We start from the raw sequence: 26493 nt of genomic DNA on the forward strand, positions 1-26493 counted from the left end.
CTTGAAAGTATAATATATTACAAGTGTTTTAACACTTATCTTCAGAAATATTACATTTTCTAACACGTGTCAGTTTTGGGGAAATACGTCTATAATAAAATCAAAATGATTACACTTTGACCTCAGTGTTGCCCTTTGGTAGGACTCTAGTGCCATCTATTGAAGACTACCTTGATAAATAAATTGCACGGGATAAGTTTAAAATAAGATTCTCCGTTACATTTTCACCCACTAAGCTAACCACATTTCCCAAGTTACTGCCGATTCGATTTGTTATGCACGCCATCATTCTGTTATCCTGAGAAAGTGATGTTTGTTTTTAATTAATTATAAATGTGATTGATGTTAGTCGTGCACGTTTGCATTAGTTTACCAAAATACATCAATCAAGATGTGTTTTTTTGTTACCAAAAAATATTGTTAGAGAAACTGTAGGCCCTATACAGTTGTTTGTTAGAATAGTGTTCTTACTGTATACTCCTCCCCCAAAAGTATTTATTCATAAGGCTATGATTTATTTTAGAAATTGTATAAATACATGTGCAGCATAGGACATGCATTTTGCCTGGTAACTCTTATCCTGTGGTAACTGCCCTGATTTTCTAGAACTGAAGCACAATTTGCAAACAAACACAGAGCCAAAAGCGTTGCATAATATCGCTACATATGCACAGAAAATAATTACATAAGGATTACCTTCTTTAAGTAACTGTGAGTGGATCACAAAAATAACGAAACAGCAGATTGCCGCTCCAGCTAAAGCCCACACAGCTTTCAGGAGCTGCATCGTGGTCTCAAACTCAATTAAAAAAAAAAAACACACAATAATCAAGTGATCTTCAAATTATGCATTAAGATGTCATTCTTTTCAGAGTTGATCCTTCCCACCAAAAAAAGACAATTATCTCCGAATCCTTTTGTCCGTTTACGAAGTTAAAATGAAAAAAGAAGAGTGATCCATTAATGTCGTTTATGTTCATCATATGTTGCGGAATTTGTGATGAATTTAATAAAAGCCCTGTCCAATAAAATGTTTGCAGTCTTATTAGGCAGAATTTAAATCTTGAGCTGAAAGTATCTCATCGCATTTCTGTGGTTTTCCAACTGCTTTTCCACCTTCCTTTGTCAGCTTATTTGTTATTGTTAATTCTTTTTCATTCAATTCACTTACTGAAGCTGCTCACATCAGTTTAAATTCACAGAGCTCAGGTATTTCTTAAATATATACTGCATTACAGATCATTAGGGGTGATAAGAGACTTTTTCCACCATGCCCCTCAGCAGCAGTTCTTGAGTTTTGTCTTACTGTTTTCCGCATGGGAATGTCTTTTGAAAAACAATTGCATTCCTAACATGCTCCAGCATCAGTTCCCCTTAATTTCTTGCACATCGCAGTCAGTGTGCTCTGCATCTGCTCCATTTTATTAAACGCTTCCTCGGATCTTGTTGTGCTATTGGTATTAATTGGAGACATGACAAAAATGCCTATCAGGTGGGGATTTCGTGCAGTTCTTTTCAGATCCGCGGTTGATCAAATTCAAATCCGTTGTTGGAGCTTTTCTAATTTACTCTCCAACAGAAGGTCGTTCATCTGTAATTAATGCTCAGTTTCTTGCAGTCTGATCTGTCCATGATCTCTTGCTCTTTGCTAGCTTCCCAGGCTTGCCCCTGTTATTTAAACGCTGCAGATCCAAGCCTGACTTTCACTCCACTCTCAAGCTGACGTCACGTCACAGAAATGCGTAGCTTTTTCAACTTGATGCTATTACCCACTACTGAGTCTATCCAGTGCAACACTGTTTAAAATATTTTCACATAACCATCAAATCATTACAAAAGAAGCCGCCAAATGAGTGGGGCTTGTGTGAGCCAATACTAAAGTTAATACAAACGTTGTGTTCTTTGACAAACGCCTTTCTCAATATTAGAATATGTTTTATTTTTTGTGTTGCTAAAACATGCTACTTCATTTGTTTTCATACCGAGTGTGAGTTAAATGTCTTGCCTCATTTGATACAGTACTGTGTGGCTGATATTGCGTGATTGGTGGTGCTATTTAGATGGAACGATGCTAAATAAAACATAACTCCATATAATAGTCTCGCTGTTCTGTTCGTGTTTAAAAGAACACGCAGTTAAAAGAAAAGGTTAGTGTATTGCTTGCGTATTTTTGCTTATCTTTGAGGGTAGTACAGTTACTGTTAAAAGCTCTAAGAAAACAACTTAACTCTTTTAGACAGAATTGATAATCTGTCGTGTTAGCCTTACAGTGTGACCAAGTCCTCTCACATCTGTATACAGGATAGTGTACTTATAGTGTACTTATAAACGCCTCTAATAAATACCTATAGTTTACCCGCCTACAGTTATTGCTTAGACTCCTTAGGCCATGACAATGAGCGCATGCAATTAAAATAAAACATTTAATTTCAAAATACACTGATGCAATACAGACCATCATCTTGTCAATTAACAACAACACTGCATGCGGTCATAAGAACCTTACTACAATAAACCAGCTTACTGCTGATATTTCCCCAGCAAAACTAAAGCTCTAGCGCCTCCATTGGATTTCCTTGTGAATAGCAACTCTTAAGAAATCCATTTAAACAGTTTTGCACAACAAAAATTAAAGAATGAAGTTGGTAAAACAAAAATGCTTAATTCCTCCCCGTAATATTCCAGAAAAGGGGGATCCGTCAAATCACACTTCAAGGGATATTAACAAATAAACAAAATGACTAATTTACCAAACATTTACCTAAAGCAATTTTATAATTATAGCATGCCACATTGAGTGATCGTGAATATTAATGTCCAAGTACTGGGGTTGTGGATGAAAGATCAATCCTGTGAATCTGACAAAGGTAGCACAATTCTTAACAAAAGGTTACCATATACTCTGCCTTATTATTGTAGACGGATGAGGGGGTCGTCATCAGCTTTTGTAATGAACTGATCCCCCTTCAAGACGCATGTTACTTTGCCATGTAATTGTAATAGGAAGCCAACCGAATATCAAAAATCCTTCTTAAAATGTCTAAGAATTGTATTTATAGACCATGTCCCAGTAAATTCATTTTTTATATTATCCAAAATAACGACAATTCATATACTTTGATTTTTGGCCCGAAGCATTTGCTTTAGCCTAAGCCTAATTGAGAGTCTCATTTCTGCTCTCGCCAGGTGAGATCATCTCACGACTAATGACTTATACTGGAGCAAAATACATAACTAAACAACATGCTTGCAAATACTTTCTGTGATTTATAACATACACTCAGATGGTATCCACATCTGTTAGACCAGGTTCACTATATTTTCTTCTCATTAACTTTGGAAACCGAGCAGATGATCTAATAAAACACTGCTGGCATGGCAAAAATGTGATGGTAAAATATGTACAGTACTTAAATGTTCATAACAATGTATGAATTGTGCATATTATGTACTACATACTGTAAATTAATAATGACCCGCAAACAAAAATCGAAAAGAAAAAAGTAAACTAGTTTAATATAAAAATGTAAATGAAAACATTATTTGGTCAAATCCAGGCAACAGTATATATAGAATGACTTAAGTAATTACTACTTGAAGGTAGGTATCAAAGCTAACGGTTGTTCCCAGTTAGGACTTCGAGCGTAGTCTGTTTCATCTACATTCTGTGATGTCTGTGTAATAATGTAAGTATGCACAATTAGTTCCATTAATATTGTAATGTGATTGTATTTACACTATTACAAAAACTGAACAATTGTTAAATTACAAAATAAATGTAACGCTATTGATGTCAAATGAATATTTATCTTACCTTGTGCACAATATAAACTACGGTTCAGTCATATATTATGGGTGACCCTTTGCAGGAGCTGTCACTTCAGCACCACGCACAAACCGTACGCATTCAGAGCAAATTTCTACTGCTTAATATTACCATGTACCAACTACAATGGAGATATCAAGGAAGATTTTATTTTTTTTTCTATTAATCAGTTTCCTCCCATCCCTCCGGATCAAAGGCTAGAATTAAATAAAGAACTACAAATCATGTAATAAGAAACATTTTGAATTATACTTCAGGGAAATACATGTGTTGCAGTATTAATGAAACACAAAAGCCCTAGCCAAAGATGAAGAGGAAGAGTGCACACGTTGCTGTGAAAAGTCCCTGAGACCACTTCAGATCAAGACTAAAAACTGAATTTTGATAGGCCATATTCACAAATCTTTAACTCTTCAGTTAATTAACTATTATTATTATTCTTATTACAGGCCCATTTTCTGCTTTGGCCCTATTCTAAAATCAATGATCTGATGTGCAAACAATGTTGTACAGTAACACAGTAGGGTATAAACTTGGTTCCTACTTAATTAGGAAAGGCACATAACTTAATTGCTATGATGACACCTGAATACCATTTTTGTTTAAAGCCTGTTTCGAAATCAAAGATATAATTACAGTTGTATATCCAATCAGTTAAATTGTTTACTGGTGTCCTATCCCTTTATATGACATGTCTGAAATATAATGTGGTGCATGTTGTTTTGTTTTACTCCTGCAATGATTTATGTGAAGTAGCTCCTATTTACAGTTGTCTTTTTTGAATAAAGTATAGTTTAATACATTGCAACACTATGCAAGCAACTAATTTACATGAGTCTGCTCTGGCAATATCCATATATGACAAATACATATATAGAACGAGCAAGATGGGCTGAATGGCCTCCTCTCGTTTGTAACCTTTCTTATGCTCTTGTGTTCTAATGCAGCAGTGTGGCGTAATGGTTAGGGCTCTGGACTCTTGACTGGAGGGTTGTGGGTTCAATCCCTGGTAGGGGACACTGCTGCTGTACCCTTGAGCAAGGTACTTTACCTAAATTGCTCCAGTTAAAACCCAACTGTATAAATGGGTAATTGTATGTAAAAATAATGTCATATCTTGTAACAATTGTAAGTCGCCCTGGATAAGGGTGTCTGCTAAGAAATAAATAATAATAATAATAAATATATATTGATACATATTAAATTAAAAAGGTAAATACATGTTTCAATACAATTATATCATTTGTGTACTGTATATATATATATATAGTTAATGTTTATAGTTAATGTTTCCCTGTAAGCTGCATCGTGGTGAGCTGAGCCTAAAATAATGCCATTTGAAATTGGGAGAAAAATGGGGTTAAATTCAATTGACGACCACTAAATTTATATATATAAAAATATATATCTCATTCTTGCTAGAAAGTGGAGTGCAAATATTTTGTCATTTGTGCTTAAATATGATATGATATGCAACTGAATAGTGTTAATACATGAGTTTCAGGTATAATACCAAATGGCAATGTCAGTTTTTTCTGAAAGCAAATAAATATCTAAACAACGTAGTTGCCAGTAGGAGTAGAATATTGTTCTAAAATGTGTTACAGAATACAGTGCTCCCTCGCTACAAGGCTCTCGGTTATAACGCGCCTCTGATATAATGCTCATACAGCATGTCCCCCAATTCCCTATACTAGTGATTCATGCAATATTACTACAGTAAATACAGTACCGGTGTTCAAACTATAAACAACTTCTCAGTCTAACTTAAGTTTCTGTCTCTCCCTTTTGATACAGTATCTGAACTGAAGAAAAGCTGCGCTGGCACTTTATAACACAGACATCTTATTCAGCATTAGTTTTGTAACTAAATAAATATTAGGCCTATTACATGGTTATCTTTCCTAATGTATTTACTTTTTTGCTGCAAGAGGAGCTGCAGCTTTCTCCGGGTGACGAGACCCTTCAGCTTCCCTTCAGCCTCGCTCCGGCCGCCAAACCTGGGGCGAGCCCATTCCCTCTTCCCTCTCCCAACCAGCTCTCCTTCTCGCACTTAGTTTTCTTGTCTGTCACTTCGAACTGAACTTCCGACCACCGTTTAGCCAGGCTATTTATAGTTTAAAAACTGCTAATTAAAATGATCCACGAGTGGGAATGTTACTTTTTTCTTTTAGTAAAAAATATAGCGTTGATTACATGGTGCCTTATGCATGGTTCATTCACGGAAAGTTACATTTTTGCTTCACTATATGTGCATTATAGAGAGGGAGTTATTTTATTTTGTATTTCAGTCAGATATGTGTGTTGTTATGTGTCCCGCGCGTCCCCCACCCCCTCCCCCGTTTATAACACTTTTCGGTTACAACGCTCATATTGTGTGTCCCCCGAGACCCGGGTTATAGCGAGGGGGCACTAATATATATATTTCAGAAAAGAAAAAAAAAAAAACGGGAAAACTTTGCAAAGCAGGTGTAGGTCTTGCCATGTCTTTAAAACGAGGGATGCCTTTCAACAACTTCTATGGAAATACAATAAACCCCCCACTGCAGCAAGGGGGGGGGGGGGGGGACACGACAATAATGTCTGTAACCGTCACGTTCAATATTTTATTTTCTGCCGCTCACAGTGCTACTGTCAATTGAACGAGTTGATGTGCAGATAGGTCTGCCACTCATGTTGCATATTTATACATTGAGAGTAAATAGGCATCTCTGAATTAAACAAACAAACAAACAAACAAACCAAAAAATCAGACATTTGTCATAAAACTCCCAGCCCTAAATGTCTGAGACACGCCCTTGTACTAAAGACAGAAAATGACACACACATATGTTCAAAACACCTAATAAAGATCTGGTGCAGCAAAAATGTACAGAAACACAGAGAAAAACACTTGAGTGCACATAATGCTGTATTTTTTGTAACTCTGTCAATTCCTTAAAAATGTAGTCATTTATTTACATATTAAAACTACTGTACGCTTCATGGTCTTAATCCAACAAGTTTTAAATTGAAACCTCCCACAATAAGCTTCCTGGGCTGCACTATTGAGGTGCAATCAATTATAAAGCGGGACATGATTAATGAAGGGATTCAACCCTTGAAGCACCACATTCTGAATGTAAAGGTTCTTAAATTCATGGATTTGAATTAAAACTGCTTATTAAACAAAAATATGAACAAGGTAAGTATTGCCCTTTGCAGTATCTATTATGAATTGCAAAGGGTAAGTGGGTGTTTGTGGGATTTAATCTCAGGAGAGTTGACAAAGCATAGACAAAGATCTCAAGCTAGGGCAGTCTGGTCCACTGAACATCAGCCTACGATGCTGTATTTTCATGTTGCATTGGGAACATTTGTTCATTAAATATGAGACAGTTATATATTGTTCATGGTCACATATATTGTACAGGTTTACATTAGTACTTTTTTTTTGGGGGGGGGGGGTTGAAGTCTTTTATTGGGGGTATTTAACAGGATGAATGCCAAAGTGAGCAGCCTTTACCATCTTGGGAAAATCTTAGTAATCATAAGGGCAAAGTCAGGCACATACTGCATATTGCATATTGAATGTGATGTTTTAAAAAAAACTCCCCTTACTTGTGTCCCAGTTTACAGTGTCACTCTTCTTATTCAACTGTTATTAACAAACTGAACATAAGCTATTTTTAGAGCAGTCGTTTTAATGCACAACTGCACATCACTCTTAGATAGTTAAGTGAATTATTGTTATATTTGTTGCTTTAATGTACATCTATGTGTGGGCGTGTTGACACTGAGTGCCCTGAAATCTCACTGGAATAAATTAGCACATGTCTACATACGAATGAGACTGCATCTTATCCACAACTTGTCCTATCACCTTAGATTAACTGCTTTCTAAATAACATGCTCACCTTGGTGAAATGACCTTTAATGAACCTGCCCTAAGTGAAATTATTCAGGGCACAAGTAAATTGTTTTACATTGTATAAGGACTACCTATGGAAACAGGCTCTTCGGGAAATTTAAAGGATAATGAAACCTGGTCAGTAGATTATGCCAAATAAGCAGTATTTCAATGACAGTCCAGTCACATACTCAGTGTCCATTTTATCCTGTTAATTCTCTCAAATCATTTTTCACAAGTCTGTGTTAAGATGCAACATCACCTAATTCTATAGACAGGTTTGCAATTATGGTAATACAATGGATAAAGGTGTCTGCTAAGAAATAAATTATATGAGTGGTTCTGTTGATCCCATATTATTATTATTATTATTATTATTATTATTATTATTATTATTATTATTATTATTATTATTTTCTCTATATCTGTTTTTACCTGTCTGTGAGCATGTCTGGAAAATTCTAACTGCCTAGAACTGAACAGACTTCCTCTTTCCATTCAAACCATGTGACAAACTGGCTTTTCAGCTTGGGTGATCCTACCTACTCTATATATAAGTGAAGTAGTTTGGGTCAGCAGAGTTGAAAGGTCACATTGGCTTGGCTTACATGCAATTTTGCTATTACCCTTTTGGGCAATTTGAGATTAAATGTAGTTTTCTTTTAGGGAGACAAATTCTCCTTCAAAATTCAAATGACCTAATTAATATTAGAAAATTGATAAAAGATTTCCTTTAACCTGATTGTCTCTTGCAAAGGACCTTAAATCTCTGTTCCAAATCAACCTGCTGGAAAATACATAAATACTTTAATTAATGTATGTTACCTTTTTTCTGCTTGATTAAAGATGATCTGTGTTTTAGTAGATGCTCTCTGTCAATGTAAACTAAGTCTGCATCCTTGCTGTCCTGCACGTTCAATCTATCTATTTAAATGTTGTATAGCAAATGCCTTTAGTTATAGTGGAACTTTGTGCAAGGTTACGTTGCAAACGGGGCCTCGCTGCTGAAGCCTTGTGAACAGACGGTACAGCTTTTGAACTTGTTGCCATGCAAAAAAGTAACAGTTTTTAGTCTATTTGCTCAGCTTTACCCATCCATTTTAGCTGTACCATGTTCTGGCTGCAACCTTTCAATAGTGTCAGAAATGTACATGATATGTGCATGCTACAGGTATGCCATATTCTCATGACACTAGAGAGATCATTTTGAGTTTCTAAACTGCAAATGGCTGTCCAATGTCAGGATCTCCAGACAAGCTGAAATCCAGGTAAAAGCAGCTATAGAGAAAAAATTATTAATAACACACTACTTGAGCAACACGACCCAGAACCACCCACTAGGATTGCACATAAAAAAGACAAGGCAATGTTGAACAAATAAATAAATTGACATTTGAAACTACTTGCTCTTTAAGCATAGAGTTAGTTCAGATAATTTTGTTGTTCATATATATGGGGGAAGTAAGGTTATTCATTCTTGCAGCACACTGACCTGTGGCCACCATGAAGTAAGTCTTTAAGATGATAAAGGTTGGAACACAAAAAGATTATTAGAAACAACATGCAATATAAAACCAGACACTGAGAAGGCAAGTGAATGGTTTAGATTTCAAAACAGTGAGAAGAATCAGAGGATTTTTTTTTATGAAAAAAAGATCAGATTTGAAATAAAACAGTAAACATGTAATAGAAGCTTAAGAACCTTTACAGTCCCAAACCAATTTGTTGTGAATAAATGAAAAAATGTAACAATTCTATAAATCCTTCACACTTCTTTTTCTCAATGTTGGAGTTTCTATATAGAAAGTACTAAAATATACAGTAATAAACTTATTTTAAAGGTTACATTTTTAAGAGCATCAGCCTCATTTCTATTCAAAGTAACCTTGAAGTACCTCACTGAATTTTATACACATTACATCAGGCTAAAACAAACAAGCACGATTTTCAGATATGCTGCTGTTCAGAATCTGGTAGAGGAATTCAGTGTCAGCAAATAGTGTAACATAACTTATGGTTTGTAAGACATACGAGTTATTGACTCTCAAACCAATGCAAAAACAGTAACTGCACTGTGAATTGCATTTCATTTGAGAGCAATAATTCTAGCAAATCATTTCAGTTTAGCTGGTGAAAACAATATCAAGTTTGTTTTCAGGCTGATACAAACTTTTTTTTGTGTGTGTCAATTTTCACAAATATGTACACCCTGGTGTAACTATGCCTTTAGAAACACATAGAAAATTCTTTGCCAATTGATTTTGGTACATAAATATTACATCAAACCCCCTTGCAGTGGAGTTTGCAACATTGTAAAGTCAAGCTGTTGACATAAAGGAGCAAGATTGAATACCTTGAAAAAGACGATATATCTGATAGCAATATCCTGTTTTGTATGCAAGAATGTCTCTATGTTACAAAAAATAATTGGGGAAGAAAATAGAGACAGTGTGTTGAGTCTTTTAAAAGGGGCTGGCAAGAATAAAAAACAGAAATATATATATAATGTAATTTATAACAAGAATAGAAGTGCAGGGGAGTTTCACCTACATCCATGTTGACACAAAAATGTACCAGAGGCTTTTGTTTGTCAAAATGTAAAACATTGGAAGCCATCTTCATTTTTGAAGAAGCTGGACCTGTATATGCCACTATTTATTGTTGGGCTGCTGATTTGAGATACAAAATCAATACCTTTAGTGAGGCACTGATAGCAAAAACATGAATGACACTGAACAAAGGTCAACTTCTTTCCATTCAATTAAAGGGGTGATTCCTGGTAGTGCTAGAGCCTGCTTAAACTAATTTTCAGCACATCCATGAAATTAATCTGGGATCGTGCAACTGACACAAGTTAGAAAAACCTTAATGTTTCAGTAATGGAAACAACAGTACCCTAAACTCCTTCAAAGACTTCCAAGCATATTATAGCATCAATATGCTTAATTAGCATGTTACACCATGGGCAGGAATTACTTACAGGCTTTCAGTTAATAAACATTATTTTTAACTTACATGTACCTTAATAAACCATAATAATACTAAAACTAGTAATAGTACTACTACGACTACTATTAATAATAATAATAATAATAATAATAATAATAATAATAATAATAATAATAATAATCCATCATAATGCAATTTTTGCTATTTTTTTATTAATACATTTGGGGGGGGGGGGGAGGATTTTTAAGTGACCCTGTTTATATGTGTTTTTCATCATAAATTGCACACTGTAAATAGACTTGGTGGTAATACTGTTGAAAAATACATCACCTTGGTACTATGACTGCCAGACTCCATAACTTTCTAACTTGGAATTTCATTTTCTCTACAAACATGTAGCTAGCAATTTAACCTGTCATGCTTTTACAAAGCGATAAGCATCAAGTAGAATCTATCTTGCACAGCCTCCTTCTTTTTTATGACTAAACTGAAAACACACCTAAAATAGATAAGATAAAAATATAAATCATACCCAGCATATGTGCCAGAGTGATAATGACAGTCTTAATGGTTCAGAATACATGGCCAGCCTTATGACATTTATGACCCAGTTAAACCTTGATTTGTTCAACTTTTATTTACCTGGTTTATCTCAAAAAGACCATACACTACCGATTTCAAATTTGGAACCTCTCTCACTCCATGATCAAATATTTCAGAAGTAACCTCATGCTGCCCTTTTTCTATTTAAGGTTTAGATTCCATATAGGCTGCAAGGAGTCACAGTGATAAAAAGCTACACATTTGCAAGCATCTGATAAGCAGATGAAACGGCACCATATCACATTCTCCTCATCAGAAACTCAAAGCAAGTCCACTCAGAGCCGCAACTTGAAAATATGAATTGGGAGAAAAAGATTTATTGAAGACGTTCCTGACCATCACTATCATTATACATGGCTAAATCAGTTGTACCCCCAGGCGCAGAACAGCCTCAGTCACCAGTTCTTTATACTGTAGATGCATCAAGCGCTGTAGCACAAACTAATTCTTCTTCACTGCAGGCTATAGAGTTGTTGCAAAGGATGTTTGTTTCTCCGTCACAGAATCTCTCCACTTTATCATACTGTACTTGCTGCCTTGTCTTATAGTTTATAATTTTGAGCTCACTAAGGAGGTATTATTGGTTGAAATCTTGCCAGAACTGCATAACAAATACTAGTTTGTTCTTCAATACAGAGCCTGCTTGTTCAGTGACATACATGCCTGCAAATAAACTAGGCATGGCTGGCAAATTGAAATTGTTTATTGCATTGTAAATGTACAGCTAGAAAAATATCAAAGTGTTTCCTCTCTACTAACCGGAAACCAAAAATAAAAAACACATTACTGGAATATGGTTGCTATATAAGGTCAAGGTCAAGGGCAAGGGCAAATACACCAGCCAAGCGCAAATGGTATCTAAGATAAAGTGCTGGACGATTTCAAACTATCACCAAATATAATATATACACACATCTTTTTTACTCTTTCTTATCTTATTTCTTTAAAATATATAAAATTAAAATAAATTGCAGTACAATGGAGACCAATATACAAAACGCCAGGAACATTTTGCATTTATGCTGAAGTGTACTTATTGTGCATATTTAAGAAGGTTTCCTCCTTAAAATCTAGTCAAAAGGTGTATACTGTCAAAAACACAACAAAAGAAACAATGACTATGTTACAACAACAATAAACATGATACTCTGTCGTTCCTTTATAAAATGATAAAATGTTCATTGTATCTGCTTTTTTAGGAAGGTTTACAACAAACGTGTCTGTGGCCTGAAAAAGCCTTACCTGTTATAAAAGTGGAAATCTTACAGGTCTGTTTTGAAGGTGTGATATCATCATTAACCTGTGTGGCCTTTTAAGAAATCTACAGATACAGCAGACCTTGACAGATTACAAAAAACATATGTGTGCATATAACACTCATCGTTACCACCCCATAAACACGTTTAGACAGCAATCCAGTTTTAACTTCTATTTCGGGTATGCTATTGTACTATCCAAACACTTTCTAAAAATATAAAGGTAAGACATTACAACAATTTAAAAAATGTTTGTAATTTTTTACTTTATGTCTGGCCAATTACATTTTAAGGCACTGGTTAATTGCTGTTCATTTAAATGATAATGTTAATACCCTCAAAGTGGTTCCTAACCTTTTCAATGTACGGACCACCTTGGTGTTTGGATTTTTCCCACAGACCACTTGCCATGCATTTATTATGTGTATATGTAGAAGTACACGTAGAAAGTAAAGTATTTATATAACGTACCTAACTTAATGAGATTCATGGGCTTGAATCTTCACTACCAGGTCAGCAAGGAATGTTGTCATTTTGCACATTGAAAGTTGCTGATGGAAAAGCTTCTGTTTCTTTTGTTTGACATTTTCACGTTCTGAATGCTTTGTAGATAATTGGCATCTCAATTTTGCAAGTTTAAGAGTTTTGTTTGACAAACCCTCCTTACAAATATTAATGCATTGGGGCTTGTGTCGTCCTTAGGTCCAGTAAATGTAAATACCAGTGCTGGTCCCCGCAACCCTTACCTTGTGTAGCAAATTAATCTATCCATTTCTAATGCAATTTATTATTTTGCCAATTTCGCTTGCTATACATGTAAAAAGGAGTGAAAAGGATAGGACAGCCAGATTATTATTTTTTTTCCCTGAACACTGAACAAGCAGTAGAATGAGCACAGATTAGAAAGTTGTGCATTTATGTTAAAATGATGCTGGCTAAAAAACAGAAGTCTGTAATTTTGACGAGACAAATGTGCCTTCATAATGTACAACTTATTTAGTTAGGACTTGTTTTACATTAGAAAGCTGTTTCAGTTAATTGCTGCTTTGAAAGCGATGCTTGGTATTGCATGAAATGGAGCTGTAATATATATATTAATTTACAAACACACCCGTAATAAAAGAAAACAGATAAAGGGTTAAAATGCAGACTACATACATATCATCTTATAATTATATATCACGTGGTTAAAGCTGTTTGATGTGTTGCTTAGTAATAGTATTATTATTATTATTATTTATTTCTTAACAGACGCCCTTATCACATTATTTTTACATACAATTACATTATTTTTTTTACACATTATTTTTACATACAATTACCCATTTATACAGTTGAGTTTTTACTGGAGCAATCTAGGTAAAGTACCTTACTCAAGGGTACAGCAGCAGTGTCCCCCACTTGGGATTGAACCCACGATCCTCCAGTCAAGAGTCCAGAGCCCTTAATAGCACAATGTGTGATTGTGTAGAAATGTTTTTTTGCAAGAACTGCGTAATCACATTTTGGGAGTTACTTGTGGACCACCTGGAGTTTACTCACGGATCACAAGTGGTCCACAGACCACAGGTTGGGAACCACTGCCTTACGGTAACAGATCAGGTACATAATTATAGATTTTACAGAGAAAAAAAAGTCGAGTGTTTAAGATAGGATAAGCCTGTTCCTTGTAATACAAGGGAACAGCCATTCTTTATATAGACTTTATTAAAATTGCAAGAGTTAATTTAAATAAAAAATAATTAAATCACTTTGTCATGTGCCAGAAAACATTTTGAAAAATGTGTTCCTGTGTCTTTGAGATTGAGATTTCTACTTTCAGATTGAGATTTCTATGTGTTTTTGTCATAGTTTTATGTAGAATTGTTCTAGTTTTCCCAACCATATGATGCTGTGAATGGTACAGTACGTGGATTATCAAGCCAGAATGGCCCTTTGGGTCATACCACTTTTTATCATGCACTTCATAAAAAAATAATTAAGAGTCTGACAAAAGTGTGCATTATGGGAAGATAACATACCATTCTGGAATGTAAACACAGTCAATGTATGCTTTCAGACAGTGTACTGTAGAGTACAATGGTGGCTAAATTATGGATTGCACACACAAATTAAAAGCTATTTAATTTACAATCAATTGTGATTTAGGTACACCGCCTCTAATATATTCTTAATATGTTGGAAGGTATGAATGTAGGCTGCTGTAGCATGCCTGCGTGTCCTTATTTATTTAAAGAGCGGTGATTTATGTACACTGTTGCTTAAATCATTAAAATAAACCCCCGTTTAAATCATTAAAATAAACCATTGCACTAACACGGGTGTTGTTATGATCAATAATGTACCATGGACGGTGTTCTAAGAGTAAGAGAAAATGCACTTAAAGTAATTAATGCATCATGCTCGAACTCGGAGTTCATGAACTCCATTTTTTAACATGCTCTGATGAAGACAATATGTTGAAATGCGTAAGCTTTATTTATTTTTACCTTGTTCTTAAATAAAATATGAATAATCGAGAGACACTTTGGGATTTAAGTTTTTCATTAAACGAGAGTTGCCCTCTTCATTCTTCAGTGGTGGAAACGTCATAAGTATTTTTTTTTTAAATATATATATTTTTACCTTGGGGAAGTGATGTTCTATTTTTTAGTCCCCCGCATCTGTTTAACTGGGCTGAGAGAGAACCTTACTTTTTAAAATGTACTTTTTTTTAAACTACTACAGAACATTTTAAAGCTTATAACATTTAGACTGAATACAATTATTTTATCTTTTTCTTCAGCTACTTTTTATAAAATGAAGGAATCTTGGTTTGTCGTGATAAATACATACCAGAGCTGCAAATAAAATAAACTGAATAATGCCTTTTGCTGTCGGGATACCAGTCCTTTCAGATTTTACATTTCTTACTTGGGGCAGCAGTGTGGTGTAGTGGTTAGGGCTCTGGACTCTTGACCGGAGGGTTGTGGGTTCAATCCCCAGTGGGGGACACTGCTGTTGTACCTTTGAGCAAGGTACTTTGCCTAGATTGCTCCAGTAAAAACCCAACTGTATAAATGGGTAATTGTATGTAAAAATAATGTGATATCTGTATAATGTGAAATAATGTATAATGTGATATCTTGTAACAATTGTAAGTCGTCCCTGGATAAGGGCGTCTGCTAAGAAATAAATAATAATAATAATAATAATAACATGCTGCAAAAAGTTATACTTTTTAGAAACAGTAAAACAAATCTTAAAAGCCCTTTGAACAAACCATGGTAATGTGTAAATAGCCTTTAAAAAGCACATTTGTATGCAGATTTGTCACTGTGGTTTTCTTGCATCAGTTGCCAGCAGCAGAAAAAGCACTGCAGCAAAATGTGGCTGAGCTTTCCATCTGTGCTTTAAACTCAGTTGTCTGGCAGCAACTGTAGACAATCATGCTAAGCCTCTTCATCCTGGAAAATCTCATTTGAAAAGTGGAAGTGTGGCGGTGCTCCATGACTGTCATCTGAGCTAACAATATATCACTTACAGTAAGGCACACAACCTCAGGACACAACACAAGCATCTGAGTGCCATCAGAGCACCACAAGAAGAATGTGCTGTCAAGGCAGAGTGCGGTGGAGAATGGACTCTGACAGGTGGGTGCTGGAGCCTTCCCTCCTGGTGCAAATCATCAACCAATTTTGAAATAACAAAAAAAAGCCTCAAAAATAGAAAATAAATCTGTGTACTAAGTGATGTCATGAGCATCACGGCATAAAATAGGATTCAAAATTAATAAAGTATAGAAATCATGAATTTAAAATTAACATTTTCCTCCTTAGAGTTTAATTGTTTATGTGATTTCATTGTGTTGGGGATTGTATTCCACATTTGTTTGTATATATTAATTCATTAATACCCTGTTCAATTAGCAATGATCAAACACACTTTCTTTGGGCTGGATACACCAAAGACCAAACCCAAATGTAGCTAATGATACGTCTTATAACATATCCCTGCCAGAATACTGTAAATACCGCCCTGGTTTTAAAGACATTATTATTATTATTGTATTGTACAGGGCTGGTCGTTTGTCTCGTGACTAAAAACTAATTGGTTTAGCATCAGTTTTGGTTATTTTCAGTGTTGGGTTTGTCCAATTATCTTATACAACAAAGCTGACACCCAAAAGATCCTATACATGTGAATGATTTACAGGCTCTGTCAATGGCAGTGCAATCAGTTGCTGTGTCATGCATCAGACATTTGGTGGGATGGAGCACAGGCAGAATCAAACTTGTGTTAAACAACAGAAGATCATATAAATCTCCACTCTACAGACCCGCCTTCCAAACTGCCTTTGTTTCACTAACGGTTGCTTGACTTGTACGGCGCGCTGTAGCATGATGAGTAGAAAGAGTCTCTGAAATCCCCAGTGAAAACCAACTACTTGCCACTACCTGACTGTAGGACTCACCCTTTACACCACACAACTGTGCTGGTATAAAAATAATTATTCTACGGTAGGTGTACCAGCACATAAGCTCATATGAGCATCATTGTACATTAACAGTAAAGCATCCTTAGAGGTTTCTATAGCATGATCCTATGATAGCAAATGTAGATTTGTTAATGTAATTCTGAACTAAATGACAAAATGATGTACAGTACATAGATTAGGATAGCAACCAAACAATCAATAAACATAGATATCAATAAACATAGTATATATTATTTGTTGAAAATAAAATTATATATAGCTCAAATTAAAAAGAACTGTAAAGCTTACAGCTATATAGGTTTTTCGCCACCTTTCTATTAGTAGGAGGCTGTGTGGTCCAGTGGTTAAAGAAAAGGGCTTGTAACCAGGAGGTCCCCTGGTTTAAATCCCACCTTGGACACTGACTCATTGTGTGACCCTGAGCAAGTCACTTAACCTCCTTGTGCTCCATCTTTCGGGTGAGACGTAATTATAAGTGACTCTGCAGCTGATGCATAGTTCACACACCCTAGTCTCTGTAAGTCGCCTTGGATAAAGGCGTCTGCTAAATAAACAAATAATAATAATAATAATAATAATAATAATAATAATAATAATAATAATAATAATAATAAATGCTCATATGTTCAAGTTTGATATTTAACCATACAAAACACACTGTAGATCAAGGGTGAGCAACCTAAGCTAACATTAAAACACAGCTTACTACTGTTTTTGGCATTTGTTCTGATCTGATTTATCCACTTTTTAACATAAAAAATGCTTGCATTGCTTATTTTAGAGCTTATAGAATATGGGGCTGCAAGTTGGCTCATGCATCAGGCTCACAGGCTGTAGATACATGTTGCAGTGCTTTCCTTTAATAGTCAAACTGACTTATGCTCAGATTTGAGTAAGGGTAGAATTTTGATGTGGAAAAACAATACATTTAGCTGATAAAAGGATCCTCTGCTGTATAGATTTTAAAAAACGTTTTCTTTATTGTTTTTTTCAAGTTGTTGGCTCTCTTGTGTGTTTTATAGATTTTCCGAATGCTTTTCAAAAACCCAAAAGTTGAGCTTTTTCATGCTTTTAAATGTCATAACAATTCTCAGAATTATAGCCAATAGAATTTTTAAAATTATTTGAATTTATGCTACAGATCAATTAAAATCACATTCAATGAACGTGTACCATTAATAAACCTCACCCTTTTTACACCTTTTCTTTCTGACTCCTCAGAATGTCCAGTTCTTATCGTGTTGTTGATTATGGTGATGTTCAGTTTCTGAAGACTTTTAAAAGGCACTATTCAAAAGCTGGATATTGGATAATCAAACATGTATTATCCTGTGATTTTACAATGCTTTCGTGGGGGCTTCCCCTGGAGAACCCCAGTGTCAATATTCTTATATAACTATTTGTTAAAACTAATTCTAATTCTCTCTCAACAATATTCACAAAGTTCTACTTCCGATTCTTGTTTTCAGGGTCTAAAGTCTTTTTTGCAATGACATAAGAGTGTAAATACAAAAGTAAATACAATTAAATTCCCATTATAATTTTATTAAGTTTATTATCCTGGAGTTTCTCATATCTCCTGATTTTTTTTTTTTTTTTAAATGCAACCCCTTGAATGACATTAACACATTTCTGACCTTAATTCTAGAAATGCTGAAATAAGATCCATTATATTTTATTTAACATCTTTAAGTTGCAATAATGTGCTTGGCAAACTGATTTAACTTGTATTAGAACAGGTTTTTGGTTGCGTTACGGTAATTCATATTTTCTACCTTGTAGTGTCCTTCTTATAATTAACAATCAGCTGTCAAAGTAACAATAAAAAGCTTTATGACTGGTCACTGCTTTTGTACTGCAACATTAATCTTAACACTGCCAAATAAGCTTAGTGAAGTCAGGTTTCAAAAGGCTTTCATCTTTATCTGCAACTGACATACAATAATTCCACCTCAGATGTTTGGAATCTAAGTCAGCCTTGTCCTCAAAGGTCGCCTGTTATAAAACCCACCATGCAGTGAACAAAATAACCTCCACTTTGATATGCTTCGCGCAAAAAGACCAAAATGTTTAATGTCTGTTTTGGCCACTCTGCCGTTTGCTTTTGAAACAGCCCACGAAGGGGGAGCCCAAGCATCCAGGGCCCACGAGGTGGTAGCATGAGCGTCCAGCACCCTCGGGGGAGATATGGGACTGGCTGCTGGACCCTGAGGGGAACATCAAGGACCTCCCGATGGCAATCAACCTGACAGATGGGGAGTAATTGGAAGCCTGGGAGCACAAACAAATCGCCCAGCGTCCCTCCCAGACACTGCAGCCATGGTATGCAACTACCTGGCTGCAGATATGGGAGCTTCTCCCATATCTCCAGTCCCATGGGGAGGAGCCATGCCTACTCCAGCTCCACAGGCAGTAGACACATTCACGCCATGGCCCAGAGGAGAGCCGCACCAGTTCCCAGCATCAGAGGGAGAGCCGCACCCATCTCCAGTGTTAGACGGAGACAACCTGCTGCTCCCGCCTCCACCACCAGAAGGAGACCACCGTCACCTTCCAAAAATCAGCACCTGCCATCGCCAATGTCAAGTCTTTAACACCTGGGGGTGCCAAACAATATGGATATGTATATGTACTTAAGTTTCTCATCTCTTGTTACTCCACGTTTCACTTCCTTCTACCCTTGGCGACAATGACTGTGCTTCAAATAAGCCTGCTGAGAGGTCTCTTTCAAAATGTAGTTGTAGTATTGAGATACTATTTAGGCTATTGGAGATACCCATGATGCGACATGGTCTACCGCTGGGATAAAGAAGCCTGAAGGCAGCCAGACCACAGATGGAATTCTGAGTAAATCGCATTACTCTTGGAATATTGAGGAAAACGTTTGTATTCATTAGCAAAAAAAATTGTACTGCATAAATCACGAAGAAAAACAAACAGAAAAACTTTAATGTTATTTTTTTTAATATATCAGTTTTTCTAATAGCAATAGAACCCGCATAAGAGTCTGGTAAGGCTCTTCTCATTATGTTTGACTCCGGACATTTGGGACCAAGCGATAAAGCCCTCTTCTTTGGGTGCTATTGCTTAAGTAAATAAAAAATATAGGCAGAAAATTCAAGGGATGGAACTTCATAGGCTAGGAAATGTAGACATGCAGCAGATCCCCAGATGGATGACAGAAAAAATTCAAGCTAGATTCAAGTTTCCAAAAGCACTTCTAAACATGTGGGACTTACAATATACAGCACCCAAACGAGTATTCAGATCTGGTGAATAAATTATGAGGATAGGATTTTCCTCCTTTTTGTTCTGCTGTATGGAAATCATTAGGTTTTATTAAGAATCCCTATTGTATTTACACAATATTACAGGAGGGTATTTTTGGGACTGCAATCAAGTTAACACAATGAAAAAAAAAACATTTTCGTGATTCACCATGCGTCAAGTGACAGCTTTGAAATCTATATAATTAGATAACACGGTGATCAGATTTCAGTCTCGGCAGATGAGTCAATGGCACCGTTTGTGTAAAGGCAAAAAACTATTAAAGTAATTCTAGAAAATTCATCCATTTTGTGTTTTTACTGTGTGTCTATCTATAAACGCTAGTGGTATTATTATTAATTGTGCTACTGATTTAAAAATCACTGATAATACATGTATTGAATATTTTATTTATCCCCTTAAATATTATTTTGAAAAAGAAAACTGGATTTGTAATTAGGTGTAGTAACTAGCTGTTATTTTGCTTGCAAATACAGCAGATATAAAATGACCAAAACTGTAAACGTCTATTATATTCTAATTTTTTTGGAGTAGAAATTGTAGAACTATAAACATTTTATAGAGAGGTAAATCTGGCTGAAGTGTTTTGGCCATAAAGGATTAATAGGAACATACATTTCTGTTAAAGCAGACCCGAAGTCAGCTGGGTTTTATATCCCTGGATATTATTCTTAATGAACATTAAGAAGTACCAATTACATTGAAACAGAGACAGTGGTCACTTTTAATGGGAGAATCACAAGGAAAATATTACAGAGAAATGGAGAGGTACCCAGGTAAAATGAATGTGTTGATAAATTATGGTGAGCATAATAAAATGGCTGGGGTAAACGGTGCTTAGATTGGCTGAAAAGGATTCTAAAATGTCAGTCAGTACAGCCTCATCCCACAATGTAAAAACAAAAAGCACTTTTAATTTTAAAGCAACAACAAGCCATTTCATACTCAAATATGTGTGGTTGTACTTATAAATGGTCTGTGATTATCTTGGTACAACCTTACTTCTTGAACAGTGTTAGTGAATTTTCTTGAACATAGTTAATTGTTTTCTACGAAATTGCTGCAATACAGGACTTGTAAGGCGTTGTCCATCCCCCAGTGTTAAAGTGGGAGGGAAATCCATTTAGCTTTGGATCTTAAAGTAGTATCTGACATTTGCTAATTATTCATATATAGTTGTGACATCATTTGTAAACCAACCACAATAATGATATGTTTTTGTTTCAAGGTTGACCCCCATCCCCATTCCACTATAAACTTCCCTATAAAATGTGAGTGATTTATGACTGTATTTTGTGCACTGGGCAAAAACAAACACCAAATAGTTTAAACAACAGTATAACTGTCTGAGTTTTGCTTTGCATTCATGGTTGTGTTCCTGTTCCCCATGCATAATGCAGGTGGATCTAAAACTATTGTGTAAAACATTCCTAACTGAAATATGTTAGGACTGGCATTTCAGATTTAATTTACTAAGTTACAGTAGTTTTCAGTCGAACACAATCTTATGCAAATTAAGGTATACAAAATATTATACTAAAGGTTGAATTAGATTTAGACTATTTCATGTGTGGAATAAAAACAATGACCTATAAAGTGAATAGATGTATACAGATAATACCTTGCATAGTGGATCCCCAATAACAACTAAATAAATAAATATAACAACATTCTACTGGTGAGAGCCTTGCACTGCCACTATGGAATTTGGATCTGTGTATTTATTATTATAATAATATTATTGTGTAGTTGGAAATGTGGGAGATAGAAACATTTAAATATCCCTCCCGTATTTAAATATTAATTAGGTTGTTTGCATTCGGAAGGATTTCTCTGCCTTAAGGAAAACTAGACAGAAACCCAAATTACCTAAAAAGGTACTACAAAAACAGCATGAGAAAAAAGGGAGACATTTAAATTTTTCCATGGAAACCCTCACTAATTAGGACAGAAATTAGTCTGAATCAGACGTGAATGCTTAATTGACAATACTTACATAATTTGTTACTATATTTACCAACATAAAACAGGTGGTTGAGAATTAGACTTTAATTAACCTTCCAAAAATCTGTGAAAACCTAAAATAAAAAATAATTTAAGAATCAGCCTGTGACAGGGCAAAGGCCCTGCACAAGTAAAATGTGCTTTGTGGCTGGCAGCCATCTTTGGCTCAGGTGTAGAGGAACAGCCTGGGGCCAAGATGGCTGATTTTGCACAGCCACATGTTATTTAAATGTTTAATTATTAAATTGATAATTATTTTATTAGGTAATTCAAAAGAGTGGAATGTGGCCAGGTGGTGATTGATGTATTGATTGTCCAACCAGCCCTGGCCACACTTTATAAAAAAAAAAAAAAAAGAACAAAATGTTTGTGGAGAACAAGGAGAGAGAAGGGCTGCACTGCACCAGGGCAGTGGTAGCTTGGGTGCTGTTTTGGGGGTTATTTGAAGAGCTTGTTGAGTGTCAAGATGCTTTAACTTAAGTTTCGAGTCAAAATTATTTTTAAATTAAAAGCAGGTTCATATTAACAGCAAATATTAGTACTTCTCAAAATCATACCTTCATACAGCTGCTCTGTTCAGTAAATAAATAGTCCTTAAGCTTTATTAATTTGTCTGATTTGATACATTTACCTGTTTCCACTACTGAAACCCCCATATATTTGTATTTGTTACAGTGTACTGAAACATTGTTATTTCCCTGAATGGAGATGTGCGCTTTGAAGAGTTTCTTCCACATACTCATTTCTTCTGGTGCTTTCTCCTTTCCGTCATGCTACCCAGTGTTCTCCCCAGGCCTTTTAACCTGCGCCCAGATGTACGTACGCGTTGCAAGGCCAGGAACCTGTACACTAAACTTGCATATGCGTAATGCAGTATCCGGTGGCTATTGTTTTCTGGATCTTTGTTTTGTCGTGAATTGTGAAAGCTGTGATTTTGCAATGGAAAAAAATAAATTAAAAAAAAAATTTGCCAAAACGAGTCTGGTGTGGATGTATTTCTCAGTGAAGAGGGCGATTCCAGTAAAGCAACATGTACTAATGCAGCAAGGAAGTGAAACAGTATACAACATCACCGTTGTTAAAACACCTGCGTTCTAAACATTCTGTGGAGTATAACATTTGTTCAGCTGGTAAAATGGCTGATAGCAGAGAGGACAATTCCACTGCTGTGGGAATACCACAGAAAGCAAACTACGTTGCTGGACTCTGCAGCGCGAAAAACAGCAGTGGACTTCGGACAACTGTCACACTCAAAAGATTCACGCAGCTATTGGAAAGATAATGGCAATAGATATGCAGCCTTACTCTGTCGTCGATTTCAGAGAACTCCTTGAACCAAGGTACAGAATTCCATCTTTTTTCTGATAAAATGATACCTGACATGTATGATAGTGATGAAGCTAATCACAGACTTTGTTGACAAATCAACTGCATTAGCCTTTACGTGTGACACATGGACATCTGAGTATACTACTCAGTCTCATCAGTTTAACTTCACACTGGATTGTTAAGTACAATCGCAGAAGTGCAAGCAGTTTTACAATGCAAAGCTTTTAATGGCAAGCAAACAGCTAGAAACAGCAGATTCATTACTGGACATAATGAAGACATGGGGCGTTCCTATAAATGTCATGTAGTTGTACGTGACAATGCAGCTAACATGCATAAAGCAATGTCTGATGCCAGACTTACTAGTGTGGGATGCTTTTCCACACACACTTCAGCTGTGCATAAATGACAGCCTTTTCACACACCGTGGTGTTTCTGACATGATAGCAGTGTCCAGGAAAATTCAAAATCTTCTAGCACAAAGGAAACTTTTAATATGCTACAACTAGAGTTGGGGCTACCACATCATCAGTTAATTCAGGATGTAACAACAAGATGGAATTCTATCTATTTGATGTTCCAGCGTCTATTGGAACAGAAACATGCAGTAAATATGTCTCTGAGACAGACGACATGCAGCATATACACGCACAACAGTGGGCTCTTATGGAGAGTGTTGTGGGACTCAAACTATTTGAAGAGTTAACCAGAGAAATCAGTGCAGCAGATGCATGCATTTCAACTATCCTCCCAGCAGTGGCAATGCTGAAACGCTACATTCAAACTGAAGTAGCGGACCATGGAGTTAAGCAAATGAAAGCTTGGATATTGACATAAATACAAGAGATAGATATAAAGTTAACTTTTGGTCAAGCGATGCACAACAATGTCAGGCAGAGTTACTTGTTAAAGAGGCTGTAGGTTGTTCTGTGAGTCAACAAATGAATCAACAGCTGCAGTTGTGCAACAGGCAGAAGATAACCTGACAGCTTTCAACAAAAGTCATTGTACTGGGATATGGAACAGGGGAAAGTACACAGTACATACAATGAGACCATGCTGTGGGTACCACTTTACATGCTTCAGCTATATATGATTTGAATGTTGTTTTCCTGCAGTGGGAACAAGGCCTGACATAAACTAGACATATATAAAGTTAAACAGCACTAAAACTAGAAGAATTCCTAATTTAACTAATATTCATTCTGCATGTACAATATACAGATGATAACAGTTCTTTCCTATCACAGGACAAAGTTTGTATAGTACAGTCAATGCACATTAAAAACACAAGTTTAAAGGGAAGCCACGCTGGAAGCTATCTGGACAAAAATCTATCAGTATTTGGTCATAAAGGAAAATCAATTCTGATGACAAAAAAAAATAATTTCATATTCTGGCATAAGATCCAACATATTTTAGAAACAGCAAAAATAAATAGATAAAAGCAAACTATTCTGGGAGGCACATTATTATGTCCCTGTCATGTGGTACTATTCAATAAAAGACCTACAAAGGGGCAGACTACCTTTCAAATTTTCTTGGAAGTGCTCTAGAATATCTTACGATTGTTTGGAAGAACGAAGATCAAACACAAAGTGCAAATCATCTGGCTACATTTAGATTTTCTTTAATTATATATTGTTTTCTGCTACAATTGATAACATTTGTATAAATCTGTGCACTGGTACACAATTTGTTATCCAGATATCAATATATCCTGTGCTTCTCCTAAACTGCAAATGCTGCCTTGCAAACGTAAAGCATTGATAAATCATTGAGAATCTGCTGGTTGGTAACTATATATATATATATATATATATATATATATATATATATATATATATATAAAATACCTAATGCTGTATTTTATGTGGCAACACTGTGTTTGAGCAAAGGGCACTGCTTGTCACAAGAAGGCATCTGTTTGTGAAAGAAAACCTGCTTGTGGAAAAAAAAGCTTCAAGATGTAATCTTGTCTGTACATTTGTGATTCATCTTCTGAGCACGTAATAAATAAATAAATAAATGAATGAATAAATAAATAAATAAAAAGGTTTATACCTGACACAGTTTGTTTAGATAGACCAGTTACAGACTGTAAAATGCATTTTGGGAGGTCTTTTAACATAGTCCCAAAAACTGTGTGTAATATTTAACCAGCACTTGGGTTTTTTGGGTGCAACTTTCATCAAAAAAAGAAGGGCAAAGAGACCAGCAATGGCCACCACAAGCATTTAACTTATCCTCTTGTTGTTATATTTATGTTATGCAAGAACATAATGGATGCAACAGAAAACATATGAATCAATTGGGAAACAGTCTGCCGTGCTAATTATGTATTTCTAAAAAGAATAATCTATATTTGTACATAAATGTTGAAAAGAGACAATGAAAACTGTAAATAGGACTCTCTTTCATTCTTTTTTTTGACATCCATTTTTAGTTTTCCTGTTTGAAACACTAAATATTCTTTAGATGACAAGATATGTATAATTATGGCAATTATTTTGTATCTGTGATACTAGATTAATCTACAGTATTTCTGTATTTATACTTGTTTTATACTTCTGATTTAAGGAGTGGTTTGGTGTCATTATTGTTTTGTTCCTATAGCAACATATACAGTACACTTTAAAAGTGCAGAGCTACTTTTATCCAGCAGGTGGCGCTAACATACAAAATAAATCTGGCACAAAAATATATTTTCAAAGCCTTTAAAATGTGGAAGAATCATTCTGTTAGTAAACAATAACTGTTTGGTGTAATATTTTTGTGGTAAAATTGACACCTACAGTACAAATCCATCAGTCATGAAGACTTGGTTACTGTAGGTCATTAAAATGTTATCTACAGTACATCAATACAATGT

At 35.5% G+C, this 26493-nt stretch overlaps 1 protein-coding gene across 6 annotated transcripts in view; it reads right to left on the reverse strand.

The window, feature by feature from the left end:
• tafa5a (TAFA chemokine like family member 5a) overlaps positions 1 to 26493 on the reverse strand; it is a 115956-nt gene that overhangs the window by 86111 nt on the left and 3352 nt on the right. The window contains exon 1 of one of the 6 annotated variants that reach the window (XR_004546495.3): positions 697 to 1706. The exons of the other annotated variants lie outside the window; for them this stretch is intronic. The gene's annotated coding sequence lies outside the window, so the exon portion shown is untranslated. Of the gene's footprint in view, positions 1 to 696; positions 1707 to 26493 lie in introns of those variants that run through there. 6 annotated transcript variants of the gene reach the window in all.

The sequence above is a fragment of the Acipenser ruthenus genome, chromosome 7 (genome assembly GCF_902713425.1).
Source record: "Acipenser ruthenus chromosome 7, fAciRut3.2 maternal haplotype, whole genome shotgun sequence".
Lineage (NCBI taxonomy): Eukaryota > Metazoa > Chordata > Actinopteri > Acipenseriformes > Acipenseridae > Acipenser > Acipenser ruthenus.